The following is a 15,619-nucleotide window of genomic DNA, read 5'->3' on the forward strand; positions in this document are numbered from 1 at the left end:
TCGATTGCATTTTTTCTACTATTAATTTGACGATAGCTCTAAGCTAACCTATAATCATTATGCCTAACCTATAATCTATACCTAACTTAACTTAATGTATATAACTTAACTTATAACATTTAGCTAATCTATAACTAACCTAACCGAAGTCCGTTTGTGTTTTTAGAAGTACACGAGTCATCCTTAAAGTTCGATTGCGTTTTTACTACTATTAATTTGACGCTAGCTCTAACCTAACCTATAATCATTATGCCTAACCTATAATATAATCTAACCTAATCATTATAATCATTACTATTAATTTGACGCTAGCTCTAACCTAACCTATAATCATTATGCCTAACCTATAATATAATCTAACCTAACGTAAAACCTATACCTAACTTAACTTAATGTAACCTATCTTATAACATCTACCTAACCTATAACCTAACCTAACCGAAGTCTGTTTGCATTTTTAGAAGTACACGACTCACTTCGAAGTCCGATTGCGTTTTTTGAAGTACACGCGTCATATTCAAAGTCCGTTTGTATTTTCTCGACTATTATGCCGTCGATAGCTCTAACTTAACCTAACATATAACCTAAACCTAACATAAAAACAACACAATGGTGAGGCGTTTAGCAAAACGACAAGCCGTAGATCTTGCCCACAATGCATATGTGATGTGGGCAAGCTCTATGGCTTGCCAACTTGGCAAACGGCTCACCATTGTGTTCTTTTTAGAGTTGCGAAGCGATTTTATGGCCTGAAAATTGCTCATAGACATATAGACAACACCATGGCGAGCCGTTGGCAATATGGCAAGCCATAGAGCTTGCCCACAATGCATACGCCTTGTGGGCAAGTTTTATGGCTTGCCGTATTGCCAAACTGATCGCCATTGTGTTGTTTTTAGGGGCACGAGCAAACATATAGACAACACCATGGTGAGCCGTTTGGCAATACGGTAAGCCATAAAGCTTGCCCACAATGCATATGCATTGTAAGCAAGATCTATGGCTTGCCATATTGCCAAATGGCTCGCCATGGTGCTATTTTAGGACTTGAAATCCGCTCGCGGACATATAAACAACACAATGGCTATCCATTGCCAATACGGAAATCCATAGAGCTTGCCCACAATGCATATGTGTTGTGGGTAAGCTTTATGGATTGCCGTATTAACGAACGGAACGCCATTGTGTTGTTTTTAATATGCGCTGTGGGTAAGCTCTATAGCTTGCCATATTGTCGAACGTAGCTTAACCTAACTTAACCTAATGTAGCTTTACCTAACCTAACGTAACATAAACTAACGTACCTTAATCTAACCTAACATATAAGATAACTAACTTAACGTAGATTAACTTAACCTAACGTAGCTTAACTTAATCTAACCTAACGTATAACCTAACATAACAACGTAGCTTAACTTAACATAACCTAACCTAATATAATTTAACTTATAACTTAAACTTAACCTAAAACATAAACCCCATCAACTATATAATTTGAAAAACGACATAATTTAATTAAAAAATTCTTTAAAACAAGATTTTTTATAAACTTAAACAAATTTTTCCCATAATTTAAAATGAAATTTCACATAACAAATCCTAATTTCTTTTAAAGCATTGAAAGTTTAAAGCATTCAAAGTTTAAAGGATGAAATTTTCTTTTTTTAATATACAAAGTAATTTAAAATAAACTTAATATGCATTTAAAGGTTTGAGCACTCATATTAGTCCTATTTGAGCAATGAAAGTTGTCGCCTAAGTCCTAGAAACTACAAAAACGTACACACAAACACAAACACAAACACAAACACAAACACAAAGTTTCCTAAACCCTAAATCTACAAGAAAACATGAAAATAATCTTACCTTAGTGTTATGCGCTAACCCACAAGCAAGATTAGCACCTCCGACGGCGTGTATCGCAGTAGATATGTGAGAGAGGGTGAAGAGGAGAGCTTGAGATGTGGCACAAGAATTAGTAGAAATGCACAGAGAAAGCCCGCGGTTTCGATTTTTGCAGATACCGATGGTACAACTGTCGGTATAGGCGTGCGGAATAGGCAACAGAAGGTGTGTCTGAATGCGTATTCGCGCTGGCGTCGGAAGACCTACCGAAATAGGCGTCGGAATTTTGAAAATGAAAATTAAAAAAAAACCTTGGCTCCCTCCATAAATACACACACATATACTGACGCCCGCCAGTGATGCCGGTAATGTGGCGCCGGAATTCAAGTGACCTCTTGTAGTGGGGGTTTTGTGCCCGATTCAAAAGTATATGGTACGTTGCTACAATGGTTGTCACAAGAGGGCACAATAAGGATGTGGATAAGATCAGCAATGATTTCTTAAATGCTGGATTTTCTCACATTGAGGTGCGCACCACACTTGTAGAGGCTCATTTACCCAATAAAACTTCTAAGCTGCTGCTATCGGTTTTGGCTCAAGGGTCACATGTTGATGAGCAGCTAATGCTTGATGTATTGCAAACTTTGGGGGATTTACCAAAATATCATGAAGCCCAACTGTTTGTTGATTCTTTATCTTGCTTTAGCTCCAAGCTAGGTTCACAAATGCATGAGGTCTTGCTTACAATATTGGTAAAAGTCAGGCAGGTTGATGCAGTTAAAGAGCTTGATACAGCTAGAATCAATGGAAAAGCACTAAGTTTGGATGCATAGAGGACCCTTCTCACCCTATTTCATGATGCAGAGATGCCAAATCAATTATTGCTTGTATCTTATGACATGAAACTTTTTCGTGTTGAAATGGATACATTTGCAAGAAATTTGTCTTAGGTGCATCTGATAAATGGAGTCAGGCCACATGTCACCTAATAAATCAACAAAAGATGCTGACATTCAGTTTCCTTTAGAGGCATACATTTTTGTGATAGGGGAATATGGCAAGCAACGACTTTGGGAAAGGGCAAAAGGTACATTTAAGAGTAGGTAATATTAAGTATGAAAACCAAGGGCCATGAGCCTAATTTCATGATATGGACAACTATAGTTGTTGCAATCAGCTATTGTAAAGAATCTTCTATGACGATTAAGCTCTTAAGTGCATTGGGGGAGGTGGGATTTTATCTTACTTCTAGTTAATGAAGGTAATTTAATATTAGCAAATTTTCATCTTAATTTTCAACACTCTAACTTTTGTGGTAATGCAAGTTACTAACATAGAAAATCAATGGCCTTATTGAGGAATTTGATAAAGATTGCTAGCACTACAGAGTTCTAGAGAAGGTGCAGGATTAGGTATGAAAAATGTTATTTTGGATCTACTATGGGCTTTTCAAATGCATGGTACTGCTGGGAATCTTTTCATAGTTGCAATCAAGAGAAACATCTACTCATCAAGTTTGGCAAGGTAACTTTCTTGTACGCAACAAATTTTTATTTAGTTGCAATCTTGCTTATCTCCATGATAAGTAGTATGATCAAGCAATCTCCATTCTCATTTTACGTATTGTTGTTGTCACCTATAGGAGCCCCATGATCATCTCTAAGCGGCACTCAATGTCGTCACTTGTATCAAGTGTAGGCTAGAAATATGTGAGCACCATTGTTCATGATTTTGGAAACATGCAACAGTATTGCTACAACAACAAGCTATAGCATTTTACACAAACCTTAGAAGGTGAAGATGATTCCCATGAAGCATGAATGGCCTTTTTTGATGGTCACTCTTGCAACATACTTTAAGAGTTTATAGTTGCCATTTCGATGTTCCCTACCATGATCAGCTTTGACAGGTCGTGCCAAGGTGCGTGCATGCTTGAAGTGTTGCAAGGAGCTAGCTTATATGGAAGCCGCTTGAGTCCATATAAAATAGTAGGGTATAGAAGGCAATGACAGTCCCAATAGGCAGGAACTGCACCTTTGAAGGCCGACCAACGGGAAGCGGGAACAACTACACTAGAAGTAAGCAGTAACTACCTGCGGTAATTACTGCCAGTGTAGCCTATTCCCGCTTCCCACTGGTTGGCCTTCTAAGGGACAGTTCCCATTGTTGGGACTCTCCTCGCTTTCTACATAGGGATTCCCGCCTCCGTGCTTGGGATGCTTGCCATCTTGTCCACTCCCTGCTCCGTTGCACTTGCCTCTAGTTGTCACATGGTCATCCTGCCACCACTAGCTAGGTCAAAGCTTCTCCTCTTTGTCTTATGGAGAAAATATGCCCTCTTAATTTGTTCGCAAAACAAAAATCCCAACTTGAAATGTAGCACAACAAGGATGAAGAGAGTGAAGAAGATGCGACTCTGGGAGGAAGGACAAGGAGGTGGATAGATTCAGAAGGTTTCATAATTATCCGCCAACACTCGCTCTCGAACGTAGTGGTAATGGACCTCTATGTGTTTGGTCCTGGCATGGAACACTGGGTTCCTAGCCAACTGCATGCTGCTGAGGTTGTCACAATGGATGAAAATCTGCTGGTCCACCTGCACTCCCAAGTCCTCAAGTAATGTGCGTAGCCAAGCTACCTCGCACGCCGCAACTGCTGCACCTCTGTACTCGGCCTCTGTGCTTGATAAAGCAACCGTAGGCTGCTTTTTGCTGCTCCAAGTAATAGCAGCACTCCCAAAAGAGAACATGAAGCCACTCGTAGATCTCCTATCAACAATGCTACCTGCCCAATCTGCATCTGTATACCCATACAATGCTCATGGTGCATCTGCTGCATAGAACAATGCGTAGTCAAGAGTACCTTGCACATACCTAAGTGTGCGTCGTACTCCATCCAAATGTGGCTTCCTCGGAAGCTGCATGAACTGACTCTCCAAGCCTACTGTGTAGCTCAAGTCTGGCCTCGTGATAGTCAAGTAGATTAGACTACCCACAATCTTCATGTACATGTTGACATCCTCAACAACATCACCCTTCTCTGCACTCAGCTTTGCATTCACATCCAAGGGAATAGAAATTGGCTTACAATCAGCCATACCATACTTTGACAGCATGTCCAAAGCATACTGTCTTTGTGATAGCCATACACCCTCTGGAGTCGTGATCACCTCAATGCCAAAAATTTGAAAAATCATTGGAGAAGTACTCTCCCCCTCCATCTGACCTCAATGTCTTGATTTGCATATCTGTCTCCTTCTCAATCATGACTTTGAAGTCTTGAAAGTGACCAAACACTTCACTTTTGTTATGCATGAAGTAGACCCATACTTTCCTTGTATGGTCATCAATGAAAGAGACATAATACTTGCAACCATGTATACTTGCAGTATCGGTTGGACCCCAAACATCTGTGTGCACCACCTCAAGTGGATTTTTACATACATTGCGCTCATGTGGAAATGAGCCCTTTGACTGTTTTCCAAACTGGCATACTGCACACACTTTATGCATACCATCCACCTTGAATTTGGGCAAACCTTTTACAATCTGTTTTGATTGCATGCTGCGCAATCTCTGCTCATTGACATGGCCAATGCGTTTGTGCCAAATGTCAACATAAGCCACAACACCTGTGCCCTGTGCAAATAATGCAGCTTTTACCTCAGGCATGTCTACATTCAGTGTAAACATTCTGTCCAAACGTTTGCCCTCTGTGATCAGCTTACAGCCATTCTGGAAATAATCTACATAACAGCCATTTGGATTGAAGCGAACCTGCAAACCCTGCTCAACCATTTGTCCAACAGAAACAAGATTCTTTGTAATGTTTGGGACATGAAGTACATCTGCTAAGTACTTTGATTTCCCACTCTTTGTATTTAGAGGTATGTCCCTTACATGAGCAATGGGGTGAGCTGTGTCATCTCCTGTCTGCACATAGCCTGACACATCTGGTTTACGCATATCTCTAAACCACTCTCCACGAGATGTCATGTGATTAGAGGCACCTGAATCCACATACCAAACATCATCTTGGGTGGAATTATCTGCAGTCATTGTATTCATTACATGCTGCATAACAAACATGCGCTCATTTTTGCTGTCATCTGCACCTCTGCTAGTAGATGCATAGTTGCCATGTTCTCTCTTTCCACTTGCTTTTCCCTTTGGACAGTCACGTGACATGTGACCTCTTTCACCACAAGTCCAACATTCTCTGCTATCTGGAGTATGTTGCTGCCTGCTTGATCCTGCACCACGACCTCTTTGACTCCCCCTGCTTTGAGACTGGTTTCCCCTGCCATCTGTATTGTTTTGATTTGATTGACCTTCCAGAAATTGGCCCCTGCAACCCCTTGGGCCTCGACCACGACCTCTACCTCTACCTCTGTTGGAGTTAGAATAGAAGGCCTATTCAGAATTATTTCTGCCATGAGAAGAAGATGTGTCAAGGTTCTTCTCCTCAAGAATAAGCATAGAAATCAAATCTTGGAACACGGGGATGTCGTCTCTTGTATTCATGGAAGACCTAAAATGTACATACTCATCTCCTAGACCATCCAAGCATGCACGGACAATGTCATCGTCTTCCACTGAGACTTTAATAGATCCAAGAGCCTCAATGATACTCTTGATCTTCAAGGCATAATCATTGATTGAGAGGTTGTTCCTCTTAACCTGATTTAGCTCCGACTTTAGTTGAAGCTTCCTGGCCTTGGTGTTCACCTCGAACACTTTGCCTAAGTTTCTCCATGCAATGGCGGGGGTTTCAGCATCCTGTAGATAGCCCATCATGCCATCTGTGATGCTCATAGAAAGCCAATACATCACTTTGCTCTAGCCTTGTTGCCAGTCCCTCAAAGCTTTCCTTTGTTTTGCTGTAGCATTTGCCTAAGGAATCTCTGGTTCCTTTTCATTGTCTCCTTCTACATAGTCCCAATAACCTTTTCCTTTTAGGAAATTTGTTATTCTGAACTTCCATGCAGGGTAGTTATTTTTCTCAAGCTTCTCAGTAACAATCTGACTGAAACCGTCAGACATCTTGAAGCACTAAGACAAAATAGCTGCAATCTGCAAAAACCTGCAAATCTGCTGAACCTGCTATCGTGGTACCTGTAACGCTTTCTACACTCAACGAGTGTCCACAATCAAGTGTACATACAACCACTGTACTTGTACAGTAAATCTCTATATACTGCACTTTGGAGACCTATTCAGAAACTTGTGCGAAAAACCCCTAAAATCAGAAACTTGTGCATCTGGTCGTGCATTGCGAACGAAGGGATTGTGATGCTCTTGCTCTCTTAGCCTCTCTTGCCTACACCAGGCTCTGATACCATGTAAAGAATGAGGATGCAAGAGAGCTACACAAGACAAGCACAAAGCACACAGAGATGGAAAGCTTCTTCTTCTTCTTCACAGAAAAGAGAGTACAAAATAGCTAAGTGCTAAAGCTGAAAAGTAGCACATATGTACATGCGGTCACTAAGTGTGAACTAGCTAGAAGCGTACTAGGCTGGCACTATATGTGTAGTCCAGCTGTAGAATCACTGGCAGAGATCCTCCGTGTCGGTCACCTAACGCGCCAGTGAGTAAATGCCGTAAGCGGCCAAGACCCGTAGTGGATGCCAGCTCAAGGTGTAGAGCTCGACATCTCAACACGGTTCCCACCTCAAGCACAACCCTAGCTTGCTTAAGTTTGGGTCGAGTTCCCACCTCAAGCACAACCCTAGCTTGCTTAAGTTTAGGTCGGGTTCCCACCTCAAGATCAAACCTAGCTTGCTTAAGGTCAAAGGACTTTTAACACTAACTATTGGAGGTCTTTAATGAAGCTAACCCTAAGGTCTTTTACGCTTCATTAGTTAACCTTGCTCTTTGACAAACCATCTCTCATTTGGGCCCCTTTACAATTGGCCCTGTGTTGAAATAGATCCATAAGCACATGTCTATATTCTAACCCTTGTTTTTGTTTATTATCCCATAATAAATGATCCGTTTAATACGAGAAATTCATTTGGGTTGGTTAGATATTAGATATTTAATGACATTACATCTCTCTTGAAATCATAGTCATCCTCGACTATGAGGTAAAAGAGATAAAGTCATAGTCATTAGTCAATTTGTCTTAGCGGGTAGAGGATTCCTTTTTACACTACGACATCATTCCAAGATGGATGACTAATCCATTTGGTGCTTAGGAGACATAGTTGCCGCAAGCATGTCTGCTCTTTAGTGTTAAGTATGGAGCCTGATTTACCCTTGTAATTTTCTATGGTAAAAGCGCACATTGGTAAGGCCCCCATTATGAGGAGAAGCCATCGTGCGTGAAGGAAAATCACTCGCCGGAAACCAAAATTTTCACAGCTAAAAATCAGGAGCAACTTTAGGGGCCTCGGGGACGGAAGCCCCCGAGACTTTTTTTTCCCTCGCCGGAATATTCCTTTTCGCCAGAATATTATGGTCGGACGGCGGCCGAAAAGTGGTCAGAAAACAACCGGTCGATTGGCCGATGGCCGGTGGTGGCTGGTGGCCGAATTGAATGGCCGGTGGCCGAATTCAAAGCGGACTTGTTTTCTCAAGGGCGGCCACACATGGGCAGATTGGAGGGTCCGATTTGGACTTATCTACACAAGGGCGGCTACACATGGCTGTCTCTCATAAAAGAGGGCAGCCCTTTTGGCCTATAAAAGGAGGCCATTTCTACACACATTTCATAGTGTGAAGTTGTTGTAACAAGGTGAGTGTGAGATGGTGAGAGTGAAGCAAGGCGGGAGCTCCATTAAGGGTATAATCCCTTTGTAAATTACTTCTTGTTTTGAAGTACTAAAGCCATTGAGTGGCTGCTTTCCCGTGGACGTAGCCCACATTGGGTGAACCATGTATATCATGTGTACTCTCTCTCTCTCTCTCTCTCTCTCTCTCTACTCTATAATCTTGTGTATGTAAATCTGTCTCTCTCCATTAAGTAATCTACTCAATTATCTATTTAGCTACGTCTTATTTCCTAACAACTGGTATCAGAGCAAGGTTTGCTCGTAGCTAAATTATCTCAAGGAAAGGATTCCTTGAATTGAGTGGGAGTTATGGCGGAGGAAGGGAAGCTCAAGATTGAGAAGTTCAACGGCAAAAACTACCAACATTGGAAGATGCAGATTGAAGACTATCTCTACCAGAAGGACCTCTATTTGCCACTAGGCGGTCTTGCAAAGAAGCCCGCAACGATGGCAGATGAAGCATGGATTGTCCTTGATCGAAAGGCACTGGAAACAATCCGGTTAAGCTTGGCGTCAACGGTGGCCTTCAATGTTTTGGAGATGAAGACCACGGAGGACTTGATGAAGTCACTTGATGACTTCTATGAGAAACCATCGGCATCCAATAAGGTATTTCTTATGAAGCGTTTGTTCAATCTAAAGATGGCAGACAACGGTTTAGTTGCAGAACACCTAAATGACTTTAACACAAACGTAAGTCAGCTTCGATCTGTGAAAATCAATTTCAATGACGAAGTGCGAGCTCTCCTTATACTATCATCTCTACCGGATAGTTGGGACAGCCTTGTGATGGCTGTAAGTAATTCTATCTCTGGTACAAATACTCTTAAGTTTGATGATGTTGTGGGTGTTCTCCTAAGCGAGGAAATACGAAGGAGAAGCACATGAGAATCATCAAGTGCTGCATTGTCAGTGGAAACAAGAGGAAGGCCTAAGAAGAGGTTCAAAAGCCAAAAGGGTCGTGATTGCTCAAGACGGAGCAAGTCACGCACAAAGTCAGTTCTTGAATGTTGGAAATGCGGCAAGGGCCACGTCAAGAAGGATTGCTGGTCCAAGAAGAAGAAGGAGACTGATTCTCAAGACAACAAGCCAACATCGGAGGCCAATGTGGCAGGTAAAGTAGAGCAAGATGCTCTAATTCTCTCATTATACAATGTGTCTAATTCCTGGATAGTAGATTCTAGGCTTCATTCCATGCGACACCACACAAGCAACATTTCCAAGACTACACCAAAGGTAATTTTGGGTATGTATACTTGGGAGATGATGAAGCTTGTGAGATTGTCGGCAAAGGTACAGTTTCTGTCAAAACTGCTAACGGAAATGAATGGAAGCTTAAAGATGTTAGGCATGTTCCTTCTCTTCGCAAAAATTTGATCTCTACAGGACAATTGGATGATGAAAGTCAAAACATTGCATTCGGAAACAAACGGTGGAAGATCTCAAAGGGATCTTTGGTGGTTGCCAAGGGAGAAAAGGTCGGTACACTTTATTTATGTACTATTAGCACGCAACCTTCACCTTGTGTAACAACTACAGAAGTTGACAGTGCGGTGTGGAACTACCGACTTGGGCATATGAGTGCCAAAGGAATGCAAATCCTTCAAACAAAGAAGCTTCTACCAGGTTTGAAAGAAGTGGACTTAGAGTTCTGTGAAGATTGTGTTTATGGTAAACAAAAGAGGGTAAAATTTCAAAAATCAAAAAATGAAAGAAAAAATAAAAAACTTGAGTTGGTTCATTCTGATGTTTGGGGTCCTGCAAGTACACCATCACTTGGTGGCTCATTGTACTATGTAACATTCATAGACGATGCGACTAGAAAAACATGGGTTTATGTCATGAAGAATAAATCCGATGTATTTTCCATATTTCAAAGGGGGCAAGCCTTTGTGGAGAATGAAACAGGTACCAAGGTCAAATGCCTCAGATCCCACAATGGAGGCGAATATTGCAGCCAAGCTTTTGAAAGCTTTTGTGCTAGCAATGGCATTCGGAGGCAAAGGACAACCCCAAGGACACCTCAACAAAATGGGATTTCGGAAAGGATGAACAGGACAATCATGGAGTGAGCACGAAGCATGCGGCTACATGCAGGACTACCACTTGAGCTTTGGGTGGAAGCTGTAAGTACGTCTGTGTACTTAATCAATCGGTCACCCTCAACGGCATTGGATGGGGGAGTTCCAGAAGAGGCATGGACAGGTAAACCAGTGAATTATGCATTTCTCAAAGTGTTTGGGTGTGAGGCTTTCATGCACATAGATAGAAGCCTAAGATCAAAGCTAGATGCAAAGTCCAAAAAGTGTTTCTTCATTGGCTATGGAGAAGGTGACTTTGGGTATCGCCTATGGAATCCTGAAGATGGTAAAATCTTAAGGAGTAGGGATGTAATTTTCAACAAACAAAATATGTACAAAGATTACTTGGAAAGAAAACAAACAAAAGAAACATGTGATGAGTACATGGAGCTTGAGGAGGGTGAAGACTCAAGGATTGCAAACGGTGACAATGTGCAACAACGTCAACCAAATGATGATCCTCAACCTATTCCCCGAAGATCTACAAGAGCAAGTAGACCTCCAGAAAGGTTTGTTACTTCCTTCAACCATCTCTTGATCTCAGATTCTGGAGAGCCAGAATCATACGAAGAAGCTATGCAACATGAATCCAAAGAAGAATGGACGAAGAGCATGCAAGTGGAGATGGACTCACTACATCGCAACCAAACATGGGAGTTGGTTGAGTTGCCTAAAGGTAAGCGGGCACTTCAAAACAAATGGGTGTACAAGCTGAAGGAAGAAGAAGGTGGGAAGAAAAGGTATAAGTCTAGGCTTGTGGTAAAAGGGTTTTCTCAAAAGAAAGGTATTGACTTCAATGAAATATTTTCTCCTGTTGTAAAAATGAACTCAATTAGGCTTGTCTTAAGCCTTGTGGCTGCTCATGATCTAAATCTCGAGCAAATGGATGTAAATACGGCATTCCCTCACGGTGACTTAGAGGAGGGAATCTGCATGCTTCAACCAAAGGGGTATGAAGTAAAAGGTAAGGAGAAAATGGTTTGCAGATTAAAGAAGAGCTTGTATGGTTTAAAGCAAGCATCAAGACAATGGTACTTGAAGTTTGATCGATGGATGTTGGATCATGGATTCACAAGAAGCAACTCGGATCACTGTGTCTACACGAAGAATTTGGGAGATGGGAAGTTCATCATCCTAATGTTGTATGTTGATGACATGTTGATTGCAAGTGCTAACATGCAGGACATAAAAGACCTAAAAGAGGAGCTGTCTAAATCTTTTTCAATAAAAGATTTAGGTGCTGCAAAGAGGATACTTGGTATGAAAATATCAAGGGACAGGACGAAGAAGACAATAAAGCTATCTCAAGAAGATTACATCAAGAAGGTACTAGAAAGGTTTGCAATGCAAAATTCAAAACCAATTTCTACACCTTTGGCTGGTCATTTTAAACTAACGAAGGATATGTGTCCAAAGACACAAGAGGAGATAGCCTATATGTCTAAAGTTCCATATGCTGCAGCGGTAGGTTCTCTAATGTATGCTATGGTCTGGACAAGGCCAGACATTGCACATGCAGTGGGAGTTGTGAGTAGGTTCATGGACAACCCAGGTAAAGAGCATTGGCAAGCTGTGAAGTGGATACTTAGGTATCTAAAAGGGACAACAACAAATGCTTTGTATTTTGGAGGAACTGATATTTTTCTAGAAGGTTATGCTGATGCAGATATGGCAGGTGACAAAGATACTCGAAGGAGCACTACTGGCTATGTGTTCACGGTTGGAGGCATAGCAATAAGCTGGGCTTCAAAGCTGCAGAAAGTGGTTTCACTTTCTACCACGAAAGCAGAGTATGTAGCAATGACGGAGGCAAGCAAATAAATTATGTGGCTTCACAGATTCTTAGAAGAGCTTGGATTCAAACAAGACAATTGTGTCTTGTACAATGATAGCCAAAGCGCTATCCGTCTTGCGAAGAACTCAGCCTTTCATTCAAGGAAAAAGCACATTGAGGTGAGATATCACTTCATACGCACCCTTTTGGAAGAGGGACAGCTAAAGCTAGGAAAGGTGCATACAAGTGAAAATCCTGCAGACATGTTTACAAAGGTGGTCAACAAGGAGAATTTGAGCTTTTGCTCATCTTCAATCGGCATTCAAGGATAAGAAGCGAGGATGGAAAGCAGTTACAGGTTTGGTTTGGAGATCAGTCTCCAAGTGGGAGATTGTTAAGTATGGAGCCTGATTTACCCTTGTAATTTTCTATGGTAAAAGTGCACATTTGTAAGGCCCCCAAGACTTTTTTCCCCTCGCCGGAATATTCCTTTTTGCCGGAATATTATGGCCGGACGGCGGCCGGAAAGTGGTCGGAAAACAACCTATCGGTTGGCCGATGGCTGGTAGTCAATGGAAGGTGGCCGGTGGTCGAAAGTCAATGGCCGGTGGCCAGTGGCCGAATTGAATGGCCGGTGGCCAAATTCAAAAGCGGACTTGTCTTCTCAAGGGCGGCCACACATGGGCGGATTGGAGGGTCCGATTTGGACTTATCTACACAAGGGCGGCTACACATGGCTGCCTCTCATGAGAGAGGGTAGCCCTTTTGGCCTATAAAAGGAGGCCATTTCTACACACATTTCATAGTGTGAAGTTGTTGCAACAAGGTGAGTGTGAGGTGGTGAGAGTGAAGCAAGGCGGGAGCTCCATTAAGGGTATAATCCCTTTGTAAACTACTTCTTGTTTTGAAGTACTAAAGCCATTGAGTGGCTGCTTTCCCGTATACGTAGCCCACATTGGGTGAACCACGTATATCGTGTGTACTCTCTCTCTCTCTCTCTCTCTCTCTCTCTCTCTCTCTCTCTCTCTCTCTCTCTCTCTCTCTCTATAATCTCGTGTATGTAAATCTGTCTCTTTCCATTAAGTAATCTACTCAATTATCTATTTAGCTACGTCTTATTTCCTAACATTTAGTCCATTTCATCCTCCCAAGTAGAGTGACAAATTCTCCATGGTGTTTGAGAGACGTCGTCATCCCAGACATGATTTTAAGCATGCATACTTCTTAAATTTGTGCACAATAAAAAGAGAACTAGTCTTATAAGACAAAAACATTTTTCATTTAAAATGCATTTTCATATGCTTACTCTAGTGCAGCATTGTAAGCATTCGCAAGGTTCATATTATCCTTAAGCTAGGTTCCTTGCATCCATTTAGCATCTTAAAAAGGATAAGCTTTTAACTTAAGAAGATATCGTCAGATAATCTTACCATTTCTTAATACCTTGTCTTCATGTCATAGGATGGACTTAGGTTGAAGTACTTCTTCTTGATCTTCGATTTTTGGAGGGTCTACAACTATTGCTTCTTTTGATGGCGCTCCTTTGTAAGGTTTATGTAGGTTCTCATGGAAAACATTGTGCATGAGCCAATGGTTGGGAAACATCAATTGATAAGCCATCTCATTGACTGGCTTAAGAATTTTAAGGACCATAGTATCTTTTTGCTAGTTTAGCATCATACTCTTGGTGGTCCGTAGTACTCTTGCCCGTAGTATGCCTCACATGAGCCTTGAGAAACTTTAGCAAGACCCAATCATTTTCCTTAAAGGCTAAGACTCTTCTGTGCTTATTAGCAACAACCCTTTTTGCCTTTCCTGTGAGATGGATATAGCCCCTTTAATCTTTGGAAAAAGTTTCTTGTAGGTCTCAGCTATATTCATCAGCAGCAAAGATCTTCCCATGTACTTTAAGTAGTAAGGGACTTTTGTATCTTCTTCTTTAACCTCAAAAGGTACTTTCCCCATAGAAGTATGTACAATATCATTGTACACATACTCTATAAGAGGTAGGTACTTATATCATTGAGAACATTGATCTACTTCCATGACATAGGCTTTTAGTTTATCAAGATTTGTTAGATTAGTTATTTTGCTTTGGTCATCCGTTTGTGGATGATAGGCCGAAAGAGAAATTTAATCTACTCCCTAGATTCTCAAAGAGACTCTTCTAGAACTTACTAGTCATTCTAGGATCTTTGTCCAACACTATGGATGTTGGAAATCCATGATGCTTGAAAATTTGAGATTTGAAGAGGGTTGCCATTTGATGTGCTTTAATAGTCTTTTTGACAAGCATAGAGTGTATTCTCTTGTTAAGCCTGTCTAATAAAACAATCCAAGTTGCTTCCCTCGATCAATTTTCAACTTTTGGTATACCACGCATTTTGAAACATACTCTTGTGTGTTTACTTTTCATGGTAGACCAACAAAAATACTACTCCTCAAAGAGTAGACTATGGAATCCTTCTTTGCCCCGCATAAGGAGAAGTATGGGATTCATACATGACTTTCGTATTGTATGGGTGATTAACACATAGCCTATTGCCGTTTGGAAGATAACAATCCTTCAAGCTGAATGGTTCTTGTTTCTTCCCTATTGCAAAGGCTATAATTACATACTTAAAGTCTTGGTCAGTAGCATACTCATCTATCATAAAAGATAGATCATTGTGAGTTGCTATAGACACCACATTTACCCTTGGTCATTGTGAAAGTGCATCGACCACTTGATTGTGCTTGCCAACAATGTGAGCGATATGAAATTTAAATTGCAAAAGAAAATTTTCCCACCTCATTTGTTTGTCGAAGAGCTTGGTTTGCATCATGAAGTTCTTGAGGCTTTGTGATCCATTCGTAGGATGAATGGAGTCCCCAATAGACAGTATTTCCACGTGTTTAGGGCATATAGAATAGCTAGTAGCTCTTTTTTTGTATTTTCCCAATACTCACTTATCGAAGTTGAGACTTTGACTCTCATATGCTATGGCATGCCCTTCTTGAAGCGAAATAGCTCCAAGGCAATTACCACAAGCATTACATTGGACCTCAAATTGCTTTGAGAGATCTAACAGTCTGATCACACATTGAGAGATAAGATTCTCCTTAAGCTTCTTCAAAGGCTTGCTGCACTTTTGCAATCCATGA

At 41.3% G+C, this 15,619-nt stretch overlaps 1 pseudogene; it reads left to right on the forward strand.

Annotated features, from left to right (window-relative positions):
• The first annotated feature begins 2,291 nt into the window (after positions 1 to 2,291).
• Positions 2,292 to 3,508, forward strand: LOC147417931 (uncharacterized; annotated as a pseudogene).
• The last annotated feature ends 12,111 nt before the right edge of the window (positions 3,509 to 15,619 follow it).

The sequence above is a fragment of the Adiantum capillus-veneris genome, chromosome 30, assembly GCF_014529385.1.
Source record: "Adiantum capillus-veneris isolate H3 chromosome 30, ASM1452938v2, whole genome shotgun sequence".
In the NCBI taxonomy this organism is placed as follows: Eukaryota; Viridiplantae; Streptophyta; class Polypodiopsida; order Polypodiales; family Pteridaceae; genus Adiantum; species Adiantum capillus-veneris.